The 13,011-nt window shown below is 44.8% G+C and overlaps 1 protein-coding gene across 1 annotated transcript in view; it reads left to right on the top strand.

Moving 5' to 3' along the window:
- Positions 1-13,011, top strand: part of LOC123503532 (ATP-dependent RNA helicase DHX8-like) — a 258,222-nt gene that overhangs the window by 122,208 nt on the left and 123,003 nt on the right. The window lies entirely within an intron of this gene.

Genomic DNA, 13,011 nt, shown 5'->3' with positions numbered 1-13,011 from the left:
AACCAGCACCTCTATATATGTATATAGAGATCATGCCTATAGAAGTTCCACATCACCTCTGTGCACATGCGCGCTGGGAACCACCAGCCCAGCTGGCCAACCCTACCTCAGATCCTTTTTGTGCTCGGCACAGTGTTCACCTGTGCCTCTTCTCGCTTCTTCCTGCCTTTTTTTTTTTTTTTTTTTTTTTTAATTATTTTTTTTTATTTATTTATTTATTTTTTTTTTTTTTGTGCCCGCTTCTTTGTCGCTTCCATTTCTACTTCTCCCTGAGTTGCCATGGGCGCTAAGAGTTGTGTTAGATGCAAGAGGTGGTTGCTGGGCAAGGCTTTAGAACCGCATTCCTGCTGTGTGTCTTGTCGGCCCGCCATGTGTTTGGTCGAAGACCAGTGTAGTGAGTGTTCCCACCTCTCCCTTCTCCAGTTCCAAGCGTATGTGAAGGATGCTGAGAAGCGTTTTGCTAAGGAGAAGAAGCAGGCCAAGTCATCTGGTGGTTCTAGTGAGAAGCGTTCTCACCGGCAGGAGCCGGCTTCTGAGGCCCCTTGGGCCAGCAGGTTTGTCGCTATAGAGGCTGATCTGGCTACTATGATGGCTTCTATTGGCCAGTTGACAGCGGTTTTGTTGCCCCTTGCCTCCAGTTCCGCGTTTTCAGGGTTTGTGGCCGGCGAAGCAAGTGTGCGTCTGGCCCCCAGGTTGGTGCCAGGTGTAGCAGGACCCTGGTCTTCCTCCGGTTCAGGCCCTTCGGTGGCAGCTGCTGGTAATAGTCGAGCAAGTCTCAGTGTGTCCCCTCTCCCTGGTTTGGCTCTGGGAGTGAGTGGGGGGCAGGCTCCCTCTGTTCCAAGCTCTGCCCCGGAGTTGACGGTCAGGGGAGTGAGTTTGCGTGCGGCCCCGCGCTCTGCTCCGCTGCTGGTCGCGAGTGGCATGCCTTCTCCCACTGTTCCTGGCCCTTCCAACGAATTTTTGGGGCTTGGTGGAGTTAGCGTATGTGCGGCCCCTCTCCCTAGTTTGGCTCTGGGAGTGAGGGGGGTCCAGTCCCCCGCTGTTTCAGGCTCTTCCGCGGACTTTTCTGGCTTTGGGGGTGTGAGTTTGAGTGTGGCACAAACTCCTGCTGTGTCAGGTGCTTCCAGGGAGTTTTCAGGTCTTGGTGGAATGAGCGTGCGTGCAGCCCCACTCCCGGATTGAATGGTTTCTTCCGTGGCCAGTCCTGGGGTCGGTGGATTGAGTCTACGCGCTGTTCCTCTCTCTGGTAAGGCCTCGGGGTTTGTGGGGAGCCAGCTCCCACCGGGCCAGTCTCCTCCTTGGGCCTTGTTGGTGGCAGAGAAATGAGACTTAATGCAACACCACTCCATGGTGGGTTGCCGGGTGATGGCAATTTTACTGGCTCGGCGGGCGTGTCTTCCATGGGCCTGCCTCATGTTGATTAGGCTGCAGGGGTCAATGCCCTTGCAGGTTCGACCCTGTCCAGTTGATGCGGGCATGTACCCTCTAACTGACTGTCTTGATTCTTTAAGTCACCGCCACAATGTTGCATCTTTATCTGTCTTCTACCGCTGTTTTCATGCTGTCTGCTCTTCTGAACTTGCTAACTGCATGCCTTCCCCCCTCCTGCGGCCTTGCTGCACAAGACTCTCTACTTCTTCTCATCCCTATTCTGTCCATCTTCCTAATGCAAGAGTTAACCAGTATCTTCACTCCTTCATTCCCTACACTGGTAAACTCTGGAACTCTCTACCTGTGTCTGTATTTCCACCTGCCTATGACTTAAACTCTTTCAAAAGAGGAGTGTCAAGACACCTCTTACGTTAACTGGACCCTCCTTTTAGATTTTTTGTTTTCTCTTTCTCCTACTTTCCTCTTAACAGGGCCTGGCAACCAGCGGATTTTTTTCCAACACTTTGTTTTCCCTTGGCCAGTGCCCTTGTAATGTAAAAAAAAAAAAAAAAAAAAAAAAAAAAAAGTTAGTTAGGCTGCTGCCACGGGCTGGCCTTCGTTTTCTGAGGAGGTGGATCAGGTTTTTGATGACGTTCCCTCGGGGAAGGCTGGCATTCTGGATGAGGAAGGTGCGGCCTCCTTTTGTGAGCTTAATACCTCAGTGAGAGAGTCCTTGGGTCTCCCCATGCCCTCTTCTCTTGCTTCCACTCTTCAGATTGGGGTCAAGCGCACCTCTGGGACTTCACAGCCTCGCCCCACTCCCTTGGTGCTGCCTCGTTCTCTTCTGGCTCTGGAGGTTCGCAGGGAACAGCTGGGCTGTTCCCTGGGGATCTCTAATCCTGCTTCAGCCAAGTTTGCCTTGCCCAGGAGATGGGCTTCAACAGCAGTGAGGTGGTACACTCCAGAAGGAGATTCCTGTGGGGCTCCTCCTCTCAATGATGAGCTGCTTCATTTGGTGGAGAATAGAGATCTGTCTGTGAGTCTTCCCTGGCGTATGGCTACTCAATTAGAGGATATTTTGAGTAGTCTGGTTGATATCACTTCCTGGACAGATCAGGTTCTGGGGCCCCTTGCTGGCCTTTCCAGAGGGATTTGGACTGCCTGGGAGCTCTTGCCAGGGCAAATTTAGAAATTATGCAGCCCTGCTCCGTTTGAGAATGATGATGTTACGCAGACAGGCTGTGGTGAGAAACCTCCTTAATACTTACAGTGATCGGGAGAGACAGCAGTTGATGTCTTCCCCCATTGGCTCCCACCTTTTTGATGGTTAGACTCTTGCAGTAGTGGAGCAGAGGGAGCTTGAATCCTCACAACGGTCACTCGTTTCCCAGATTGCTCATGGCCTGGCTTCCACAGCTTGGGGCGTCAGGGCTAAAGCTGGTCGTGCTGTTGGTTCCCGGTGCCTTGCACCGGTTGCGCCTCCTTTGGTTCTGCCTTCTCCTGCTCCTAAGGTGAGCGGTTCCTTTCGCTCTCGAGGAATCTTCTGTGGCTGATCTATGGGCCGTTGGAGCTCTCGCTAGGGACGCTGCAGAGGTGCCGCTGCTAGTTGTGGCTTGTCTGCAGCAGCACTGGCAAGAGTGGGAGAACATCGGGGCCCGTGAGTAGGTGGTCAAGACCCTTCGGCATGGTTACATTCTTCCCTTCCTCAAGCATCCTCCCCTCTTGAGCACGCCTGTGGAGTTTCCGGCGTACAGGAAGGGCTCAGACCGTCATTCGGCTCTGGAGGCCGCGGTTTCCGAGATGCTGATAAAGGGCGCTATAGAACCGGTGGTAGACCCTCAGGCCAGATTCTGTTCTCGTGTCTTCCTTGTGCCCAAGTCCACTGGGGGCTGGAGGCCGATTTGCAACCTTTCAGTCTGAAATTGTTTCCTGGTGGTGACCCACTTCCGCATGGAGACAGTTTCGTCAGTGCTGGAGTCAATGGCCGAGGGCGAGTGCATGGTGTCCTTGGACCTGCGGGACGCTTACTATCAGGTTCCTGTCCACCCTCGGTCACGCAAGTACATGCGGTTCATCTGGCAGGGCAGAGTTTACCAGTTTTGGACTCTGTGCTTCGGCCTTGCCACGGCTCCTCATATCTTTACCAAGGTGATGGCTCCCATGTCGGCTTGGGCCCATCGCCTCGGCATACCCCTGTGTCGCTATCTGGACGATTGGCTGATTTCTGGTCCTTCTTGGGCTTCATGCCTCGACAATGCCCGGTCTCTTCTGCTTCTGTGTTCTCGGGTGGGGATTCAGGTCAACTGGGCCAAATCCAATCTGTCTCCCAGCCAGAGGAAGCAGTTTTTGGGTATGGTTCTTGACATTGTCAGAGCCTGAGTCTTTCCATTTTCAGATCAGGTCAACCGATTTCTGGCAGTGTCTTAACACCTTCTGCTAGCCAAGGCTCCACCAGTGTCCCTCTGGAGGTCTTTGCTGGGACATCTTGCTTCCCTAGCATGGTTAGTGCCAGGTGGGCTCCTGCGGATGCGGGTTCTGCAGTGGTGCCTAAAGAGGCATTGGAGGGCTGCTTTCGACCCAGATTGGTGGCGGGTGGCTTCAAGTCGTCAGTGTTTGCAAGACCTTTCTTGGTGGTTGGTTCCGAATCCAGAACAAACCTTGTTCTCAGATGCTTCCTAGCTCAGGTGGGGAGCTCACCTGGGAGATTCTCTGGCTTCAGGAGTCTGGACTGGGCAGTCTTTTGGGCTCTCTAGAGTTTTCAGCAGGCCTTGTCAAGATTGGTGGTGTCTGTGATGTCTGACAACTCGACAGTGGTCGCCTATCTCAGGAAGTCAGGGGGCACTTGTTCCAAACCTCTGTCAGCCTTAGCAGGGACAGTTCTCCTGTGGTGCAAGAGCCGTTCCATCTCTCTGTGTCCTGTTTTCGTTCCAGGACACCGCAATGTAATTGCAGATGTTCTCAGTCGGGAGTGTGTCGGTTCAGATGGTTCTTACAGATCAGGGAACCTGGCGACAGGATGCGTTCTCTTTTCCGTGGGACGGTCTGGATCTGTATGCCTTTCCTCTGTTCGCTCTGATCCGCCGTGTTCTGGTGAGGATTCGCGATTCTCAGGCTGTGCGTATGACACTAGTGGCTCCTCTTTGGCCTCAGGGAGACTGGTTTTTCCTGTTGCTTGACCTGCTCGTGGACAGTCCCCGGGTTCTTCCCATGTGACAGTCTCTCCTTCGACAACCTCACCGCCCCCTCTTCCATGGTTCTCCAGAGAAGCTCCATCTTCACGCGTGGCGACTGTCCAGCGTCTCTTCCGAGCGTGAGGTTTTTCACGCAAGGCTGCTTAGTGGCGGGTTCTGACATGAATTTTTTTATAAGCAATAACTTTGCTCTCAGAGGTTATAACATGTTAAAAACTACATCGTTGTACTCAGAATAACACAAAGAAATGTGTTTAGCATTTTTGACTGGTGTGATTTTTCCCTGCTGTAACAGACAGAAAGTAAATCAACCCCCCATACTTTAAGGGCTAAGTGGATTTGTCAGGTGATTCAGAGGGCCTGTGTGAGTGTCTCAGAGGAGGAGTCACACCTTCTGAAAGTGAACACACATGAGGTTCGGGCTATTGCAACCAGTGTTCTCTTTAGAAAAGTTAAGAATCTGGACTTGGTCCTCAAGGCTGGTATGTGGAAGAGTATGACCACATTTGCCTCCTTTTACCTAAGGGATGTTACTCACAGGTATTTAGATACTTTTTCCCTTGGGCCGATAGTTTCAGCACTGAGGGTTGTTCACTAATGTTGGCTTAGTTTCATTCCTTGTTGTCAGCAACAAGATTTATGGGTACATTGTTTTTCCGTTTTCGGGGTTTTGGCGATTTTGGAGATCATACCTTCCATCTTCGGGGTTCTGTTACACCCTACCACCTATACTTAGGAATCTGGCATATATAATTACATATGGGTAATTAGTATATGTAACAACAAAATAGTTCTTTAAAGTAAAAACTTTTTTTGTGAATATACTTACCCATATGTAATTACATAGTAAGAGGATCCCTTCCTTCCTCCCCTGTGTTTCTGTCAATTTTGGCAGAAAGGATCTGAGGTAGAGCTGGCTAGCTGGGCTGGTCGTTCCCGGTGCGCATACGCACGGAGGTGACATGGAACTTCTATAGGCATAATCTCTAAATGTATATAGAGGTGCTGGTTGATTTTTTTTTTTTTTTTTTTTTTTTTTTTTTTTTCTCATAGGGAAGAGGACTGGCAAAAGAAAAGATAAAAAAAAAAGGCCCACATGAGTGCTGGCTCTCTAAAAAGTTGAAAAGCGTCAGCTGAAATTGGGGAGCAAATGCCTCGATACCTCCCCCTTAGAAGACAAGTCGTAGGAATTTGGAAATACAGATGCAGGGAGAGAGTTACAGAGTTTACCAGTGAAAGGGATGAATGATTGAGAGTACTGGTTAACTCTTGCGTTAGAGAGTTGGACAGAATAGGGATGAGAGGAAGAAGAAAGCCTTGTGCAGCGAGGCTGCAGGAGGAGGGGGAGGCATGCAGTTAGCAAGATCAGTAGAACAGTTAACATGAAAATAGCAATAAAAGATAGAAAGAGATGCAACATTTCGGTGGTGAGAAAGAGGCTGAAGACAGTTAGTTAGAGGAGGGGAGTTGATGAAACGAAAAGCTTTTGATTCCACCCTATCTAATAAAACTGTGTGACTTGAACCCCCCAAACGTGCAAAGAGTACTCCATACAGGGGCAGATAAGGCCCTTATACAGAGTAAGCAGTTGGAGGGGCGAGAAAAACTGGCGGAGATCTCGCCTCAGAACACCTAACCTTCATAGAAGCTGTTTTAGCAAGAGATGAGATGTGAAGTTTCCAGTTAAGATTATGAGCAAAGGACAGACTGAGGATATTCATTGTGGAAGAGGGAGACAGTTGAGTGTCATTGAAGAAGAAGGGATAGTTGTCTAGAAGATTGTGTTGAGTTGATAGATGGAGGAATTGAGTTTTTGAGGCATTGAAAACTACTAGATTTTCTCTGCCCCAATCGGAAGTCTTAGAAAGATCTGAAGTCAGGCATTCTGTGGCGTCCCTGCGTGATCTGTTGACTTCTTGAAGGGTTGGTCATCTCTGAAAGGACGTGGAAAGATGTAGGGTGGTTATCAGCGTAGGGGTGGATAGGGCAAAAAGTTTGGTTAAGAAGGTCATTAATGAATAATAAAAAGAGTGGGTGACAGGACAGAACCCTGAGGAACACCACTATTAATAGATTTAGGAGAAGAACAGTGGCTGTCTACCATAGCAGCAATAGAACAGTCAGAAAGGAAACTTGAGATAAAGTTGCAGAGAGAAGGATAGAAGCTGTAGGAGGGCAGATTTGAAATCAAAGCTTTATGCCAGACTCTATCAAAAGCTTTTGATATATCTAACGCTACAGCAAAAGTTTCACCGAAATCTCTAAAAGAGGATGACCAAGACTCAGTAAGGAAAGCCAGAAGATCACCTGTACAGCAACCTTGACGGAAGCCATACTGGCAATCAGACAAGATTGTGAAGTGACAGATGTTTGAGAATCTTCCTATTTAGGATAGACTCAAAAACTTTAGACAAGCAAGAGATTAAAGCTATAGAATGGTAGTTTGAGGGGTTAGGTTAGGGTTATGTCCCTTTTTAGGAACAGGCTGAATGTAGACAAACTTCCAGCAGGAAGGAAAGGTAGAAGTAGATAGACAATGTTGGAAGAGTTTGGCCAGGCAAGGTGCAAGCACAGAAGCACAGTTTTTGAGAACAGTAGGAGGGACCCCATCAGGACCATAAGCCTTCCGAGGGTTTAGGCCAGCGAGGGCATGGAAAACATCATTATGAAGAATTTTAATTGTAGACATGAAATAGTCAGAGGGAGGAGGAGAGGGAAGGACAAGCCCAGAATTGTCCAAGGTGGAGTTGTGAGCAAAGGTTTGAGAGAAGAGTTCAGCTTTAGAGACAGAAGAGATGGCAGTGGTGCCATCAGGATGAAATAAAGGAGGGAAAGATGAAGAAGTGAAGTTATTTGAGATGTTTTGGCTAGATGCCAGAAGTCTCGAGGGAGTTTGAGTTTGAAAGATTTTGACATTTTCTATTTATGAAGGAGTGTTTGGCAAGTTGAAGAACAGACTTGGCATGATTCCGGCAGAGATATAAAGTGCATGAGATTCAGGAGATGGAAGACTCAAGTACCTTTTGTGGGCAACCTCTCTATCATGTATAGCACAAGAACAGGCTGAGTTAAACCAAGGTTTAGAAGGTTTAGATTGAGATAAAGAGTGAGGAATGTATGCCTCCATGCCAGACACTATCACCTCTGTTATGCGTTCAGCACAAAGAGATGGGTCTCTGACACGAAAGCAGTAATCATTCCAGGGAAAATCAGCATAATACCTTCTCAGGTCCCCCCAGCTGGCAGAGGCAGAACCCCAGAGGCACCTTCGCTTTGGGGGATCCTGCAGAGGGATTGGAGAAATAGGACAAGATATAGAAATGAGATTGTGATCGGAGGAGCCCAACGGAGATGAAAGTGACAGTATAAGTAGAAGGATTAGAAGTGAGGAAGAGATCAAGAATGTTGGGTGTCTCCAAGACGGTCAGGAATACGAGTAGGGTGTTGCATCAGTTGCTCTAGGTCATGGAGGATATCAAAGTTAAGGGCTAGTTCACCAGGATGGTCAGTGAAGGGAGATGAAAGGCAAAGCTGGGGGTGAACATTGAAATCTCCAAGAATGGAAATCTCAGCAAAAGGGTAGAGGGACAGAATGTGCTCCACTTTGGAAGTTAAGTAGTCAAAGAATTTACTATAGTCAGAAGAGTTAGGGGAGAGATAAACAGCACACATGAATTTAGTTTGAGAGTGACTGTCAAGTCGAAGCCAGATGGTGGAAAACTTGGAAGATTCAAGAGCGTGGGCATGAGAGCAAGTTAAGTCGTTGGGTACGTAGGCACAACATCCAGCTTTGGAATGAAAATGAGAATAGAGAAAGTAGGAGGGAACAGAGAAGGGGCTATTGTCAGTTGCCTCAGACAGCTGTTTCGGTGAGGAAAAGAAGATGAGGTTTAGTAGAGGAGAGGTGGTGTGCTACAGATTGAAAATTAGATCTAAGATCGTGAATGTTGCAGAAGTTAAAGTTGCGGGAGGTGTCAAGGCATTTGGGGTCGTTATCAAGAGAGGCATCCTACCTGCGGACATTTTTTGGTCCCCTCCCCAGAAGGGGACTCTGAGGCATTGTTATTATGAGTACCCATTTTTCTTTTAAATTTTGATTTTCAAGTGAAGGGTGTATGTGTGGTAAGTACATGTAGTTTTTTTTGTGAAGAAGGAGAGTTGTCTTTAGAGGGTAGGCTGTGGCTGCCCCCTTGAGTTGTGAGACACAAAGGGAAACGTTCAGCAAGATCACAACTAGCTTTAATGAAAGGTTCACAGCACCCCCTGAACTAGTGCTATTAGATCTCTCTGGAAGTAAGTTAATGGTTCAGTAGGTGTCTACTACCTCCTCCTGCAGAGTGTGGGAAATATGGCATATAGGCATATGTAATTTTATATGGGTAAGTATATTCACAAAAAAAAGTTTTTACTTTAAATAACTATTTTTCGTATATGCTTAGTGGGTATTATAGTAGGCATAGTAACCTTGCTAATGCAAGAATTACTCAGTATTCTCAATCTTTTATCTTTTTTTTTTTTTTTTTTTTTTTGCAAACTCTGGAACTCTCTGCCTGCCTTTGAATTTCCTCTTTCTTAACCCCTTCAATACGGTGACACCTATGTAGGCGTCATGAAGCCCCAGTAGCATATACAGTGACGCCTACGTAGACGTCATATTTCTTTTCTGAGCTTTCTTCAGTTCAGTTGTCCCGTATAGTGTGTTGGATACCAACTACACACGCCGTATGCTGTCCTTGAAATCCCAGTGCTCCTCCCACCATCCTTGTCTCCACCAATCACTAAAGATAAGCTACATGCATCCTGCCTTGTGTCTAAAATTAACCAATGGCATAGACTGTTCCCATCTCTCTCTCTCTTTCTCTCTCTCTCTCTCTCTCTCTCTCTCTCTCTCTCTCTCTCTCTCTCTCTCTCTCTCTCTCTCTCTCTCTCTCTCTCTCTCTCTCTCTCTCTCTCTCTCTCTCTCTCTCTCTCTCTCTCTCTCTCTCTCTCTCCCTCCTCCTCCTCTCCCATCTCTTCCCTCCCTCCCCTCTCCTCTCGAAAGATAAGTTACATGCCTTGTAACATCTGTGAAACACACACACACACACACACACACACACACACATTGAGATGGATAGAAAATTATTTGAGGGGGAGAGAAATAAGGATGGTAGTTAAAGATATGAAGTCCAAGTAGAGAGCAGTAGAAAGCGGAGTGCCGGGGTCAGTATTGGCACCAGTACTTTTCCTCATTTATATTAACGACATGCCAGAAGGAGTGAACAGCTACATAAATTTGTTTGCGGATGATACGAAACTGTGCAGAGTTATAAAGCAAAAGGAGGATTGTGAAATACTGCAAGAAGACCTAAATAAGATCTGGGAATGGAGTAAGAAGTGGGAAATGGAATTCAATGTGAACAAAAGCCATGTCATGGAAATGGGAAAGAGTGAAAGACTACCTGTGGGAATCTATAAGATGGGAGATGGAGTAGAACTGGAGAAAGTAAAAAAGGAAAAGGACTTAGGAGTGATGATGGAAGAAAACAATCAACCAGTAAGCCATATTGATAGAATTTTTAGAGAAACATATAATTTGCTAAGGAATATTGGAGTAGCATTTCACTACATGGACAAAGAAATGATGAAGAAATTGATAAATACTATAATAAGACCCAGATTGGAATATGCAGGAGTAGTGTGGACCCCTCATAAAAAGAAACACATTAAGAAAATTGGAGAGGCTACAAAAAAATGGCTACAAGAATGGTCCCAGAACTTGAAGGGATGACATATGAGGAGAAACTAAAGGCTATGGATCTACCAACCTTGGAACAAAGAAGGGAGAGAGGAGACCTGATACAAGTCTATAAATTGATCAACGGAATGGACCAAGTGGATAATGAGAAACTGATCCTGAGAGAAGAATATGACACCCGAAGCACAAGATCGCATAGTAAAAAGCTGAGAAAGGGAAGATGTCTGAGAGATATAAAAAAATATAGTTTCCCGCAGAGATGTATTGAGACATGGAACAGTTTAGATGAAGAAGTAGTGTCTGCAACGAGTGTGCACACTTTTAAAGTAAGATTGGATAAGTGTAGATATGGAGACGGGGCCACACGAGCATAAAGCCCAGGCCCTGTAAAACTACAACTAGGTAAATACAACTAGGTAAATACAAGACCAAGAAGGGAAAAAGACGAAATGAAATCAGTAAAAGATCTACTAAAACATCTGAATGACGAGGATAGACAGAACTTAGAAGAGGAAGTAGAAATCCATAGAATGGGACCATATCAAGAAGGAACAGTGAGACCAATTAAGATATTACTAAAATCACAAGCAGCAGCAGAAGTACTATATAGAAAAACAAAACTCAGAGAAACAGAAGGTTGCAAAGATATATATATATATATAAAGAAAAATAGAAACGAGGAGGAAAGGAAGAGACACAATGAACTGGTGGCTGAAGCAAGAGAAAAAAATAATGAAAGGTCTGAGGAGGAGAAGAAGGCATTTTTTTGGAGAATTATAGGAGACAGGATAAGGAACTGGTATATAAAAGAGAAAGAAGAGAAAGAAAAGAATGGAGCAAGTTTAACTAAAAATGATAAGAACAAGAGATTAAAAATGATGTATACAAACATAGATGGGATTTTATCTAGTAAATTAGAATTAAGAGATTACATAAAGAAAGAAGAACCAGATATTGTATGCCTGGTGGAAACAAAGTTAAATGAGGCAATAAAAATAGACATAGATAAAAGGTATGATATATGGAGGAGAGACAGACTGGGTAAAGGAGGAGGAGGAGTCATGATGATGTTAAGGAAGGAGATAGTGGTAAATCAAGTGGAGTTTGGGGAAGGAAAATCAGAAATACTGTATGTTAAGGTACATATTAATAAAAAGGAATTAACAATCATTGGAACATATGTGCCACCAAAAACAAACTCATGGACTAACCAAGAATATAGAGAAATGATAGATGACACAATAAGGAGTCTTACAAGAATCATTAAGGAAAGGAGAAAAGTTATATTGGTAGGAGATTTCAACTGTAAGGAGGTAGACTGGGAAAATTATGAAAGTGGTATAGGGGAAGATGCCTGGGGAGATAGATTCCTGAACCTAATGATAGATAATTTGATGGTCCAAAGAGTAAAGGAAAACACAAGATTCAGAGGAAACGATGAGCCGGCAAGATTAGACCTAGTTTTTACAAGGGATATACCAATTAACGATGATATAAGATACAAGTGCCCATTGGGAAAGAGTGACCATGTAATATTAGAAATGGATATAGAAGAAGGAAAGGAAGATAGAGATGAATCATACAAAGGAGACCGATTAAATTACAGAAAGGCTGATATTGAGAATCTCAAGAACTATTTTAAAACGTAAACTGGGAGGAGATGGAAAACTCATTAACGGTTCAAGAGAAGTATAACTTATTTTTGGAAATATACAAAACTGGGGTCAGGGAATATGTTCCGAAATATAGACCTAAAGAAGAAGGAAAGAAAGATTGGTTTAATGCAAGATGTGCTAGGGCAAAGGAGAAACGAGATGGAGCATGGAAAAGGTGGAGAAGAAACAGAAATCCAGAAAATAAGGAAAACTTCAAAACAGCAAGAAATGAATATGCCAAGGTGAGAAAGGAAGAAGAAAAGAACTATGAAAAGGACATTGTCGAAAATGTAAGGAACAACCAAAATTGTTCTACAGATTCATAAAAGGAAAAATAAGACAAAAAGAAACAATAGAAAGGTTAAAAGGAGAAAACGGAATGGTGGAAGACCCAAAAGTATGGCAGAACTGTTAAATAGTAAATTTCATGAGGTCTTTACTAAGGAATCCAAATTTGAAAGACCACAGAGACTGTCTAACCAAGCTTGAAATAAAAAGTTGATGACGGAATTGGATGAGGAAAAGGCAATGGGACCGGATGAAGTCTCAGGCAGAATACTGAAAGAATGTAGGGAAGAACTAGCAAGTCCAATATACAACATCATAAAATGCTCAATAGAAAATGGAACAGTGCCAGTGGAGTGGAAAAGAGCTGAGGTGGTTCCCATATATAAGAGCGGAAGGAAGGAAGAACCTTTAAATTACAGACCGGTATCACTAACTAGTGTAATATGCAAGATGTGTGAAAAAGTAATAAAGAAGCAATGGATTGAGTTTCTTGAAGACAACAAAATATTATCAAATAGCCAATTTGGTTTTAGAAAAGGTCGGTCATGTGTGACAAATTTATTGAGTTTCTACTCTAGAATAGTTGATAAAGTACAAGAGAGAGAGGGATGGGTTGACTGTATTTATTTAGATCTAAAAAAGGCTTTTGATAAAGTGCCACATGAAAGATTACTATGGAAGTTAGAGGAGAAGGGTGGCTTAAAAGGAAGCACATTGAGATGGATGTAGAATTACTTAAGGGGGAGAGAAATAAGGACGATAGTTAAAG

This window comes from Portunus trituberculatus, chromosome 14, assembly GCF_017591435.1.
Source record: "Portunus trituberculatus isolate SZX2019 chromosome 14, ASM1759143v1, whole genome shotgun sequence".
Taxonomy (NCBI): domain Eukaryota; kingdom Metazoa; phylum Arthropoda; class Malacostraca; order Decapoda; family Portunidae; genus Portunus; species Portunus trituberculatus.
This window is presented reverse-complemented; position numbering and strand designations above follow the sequence as displayed.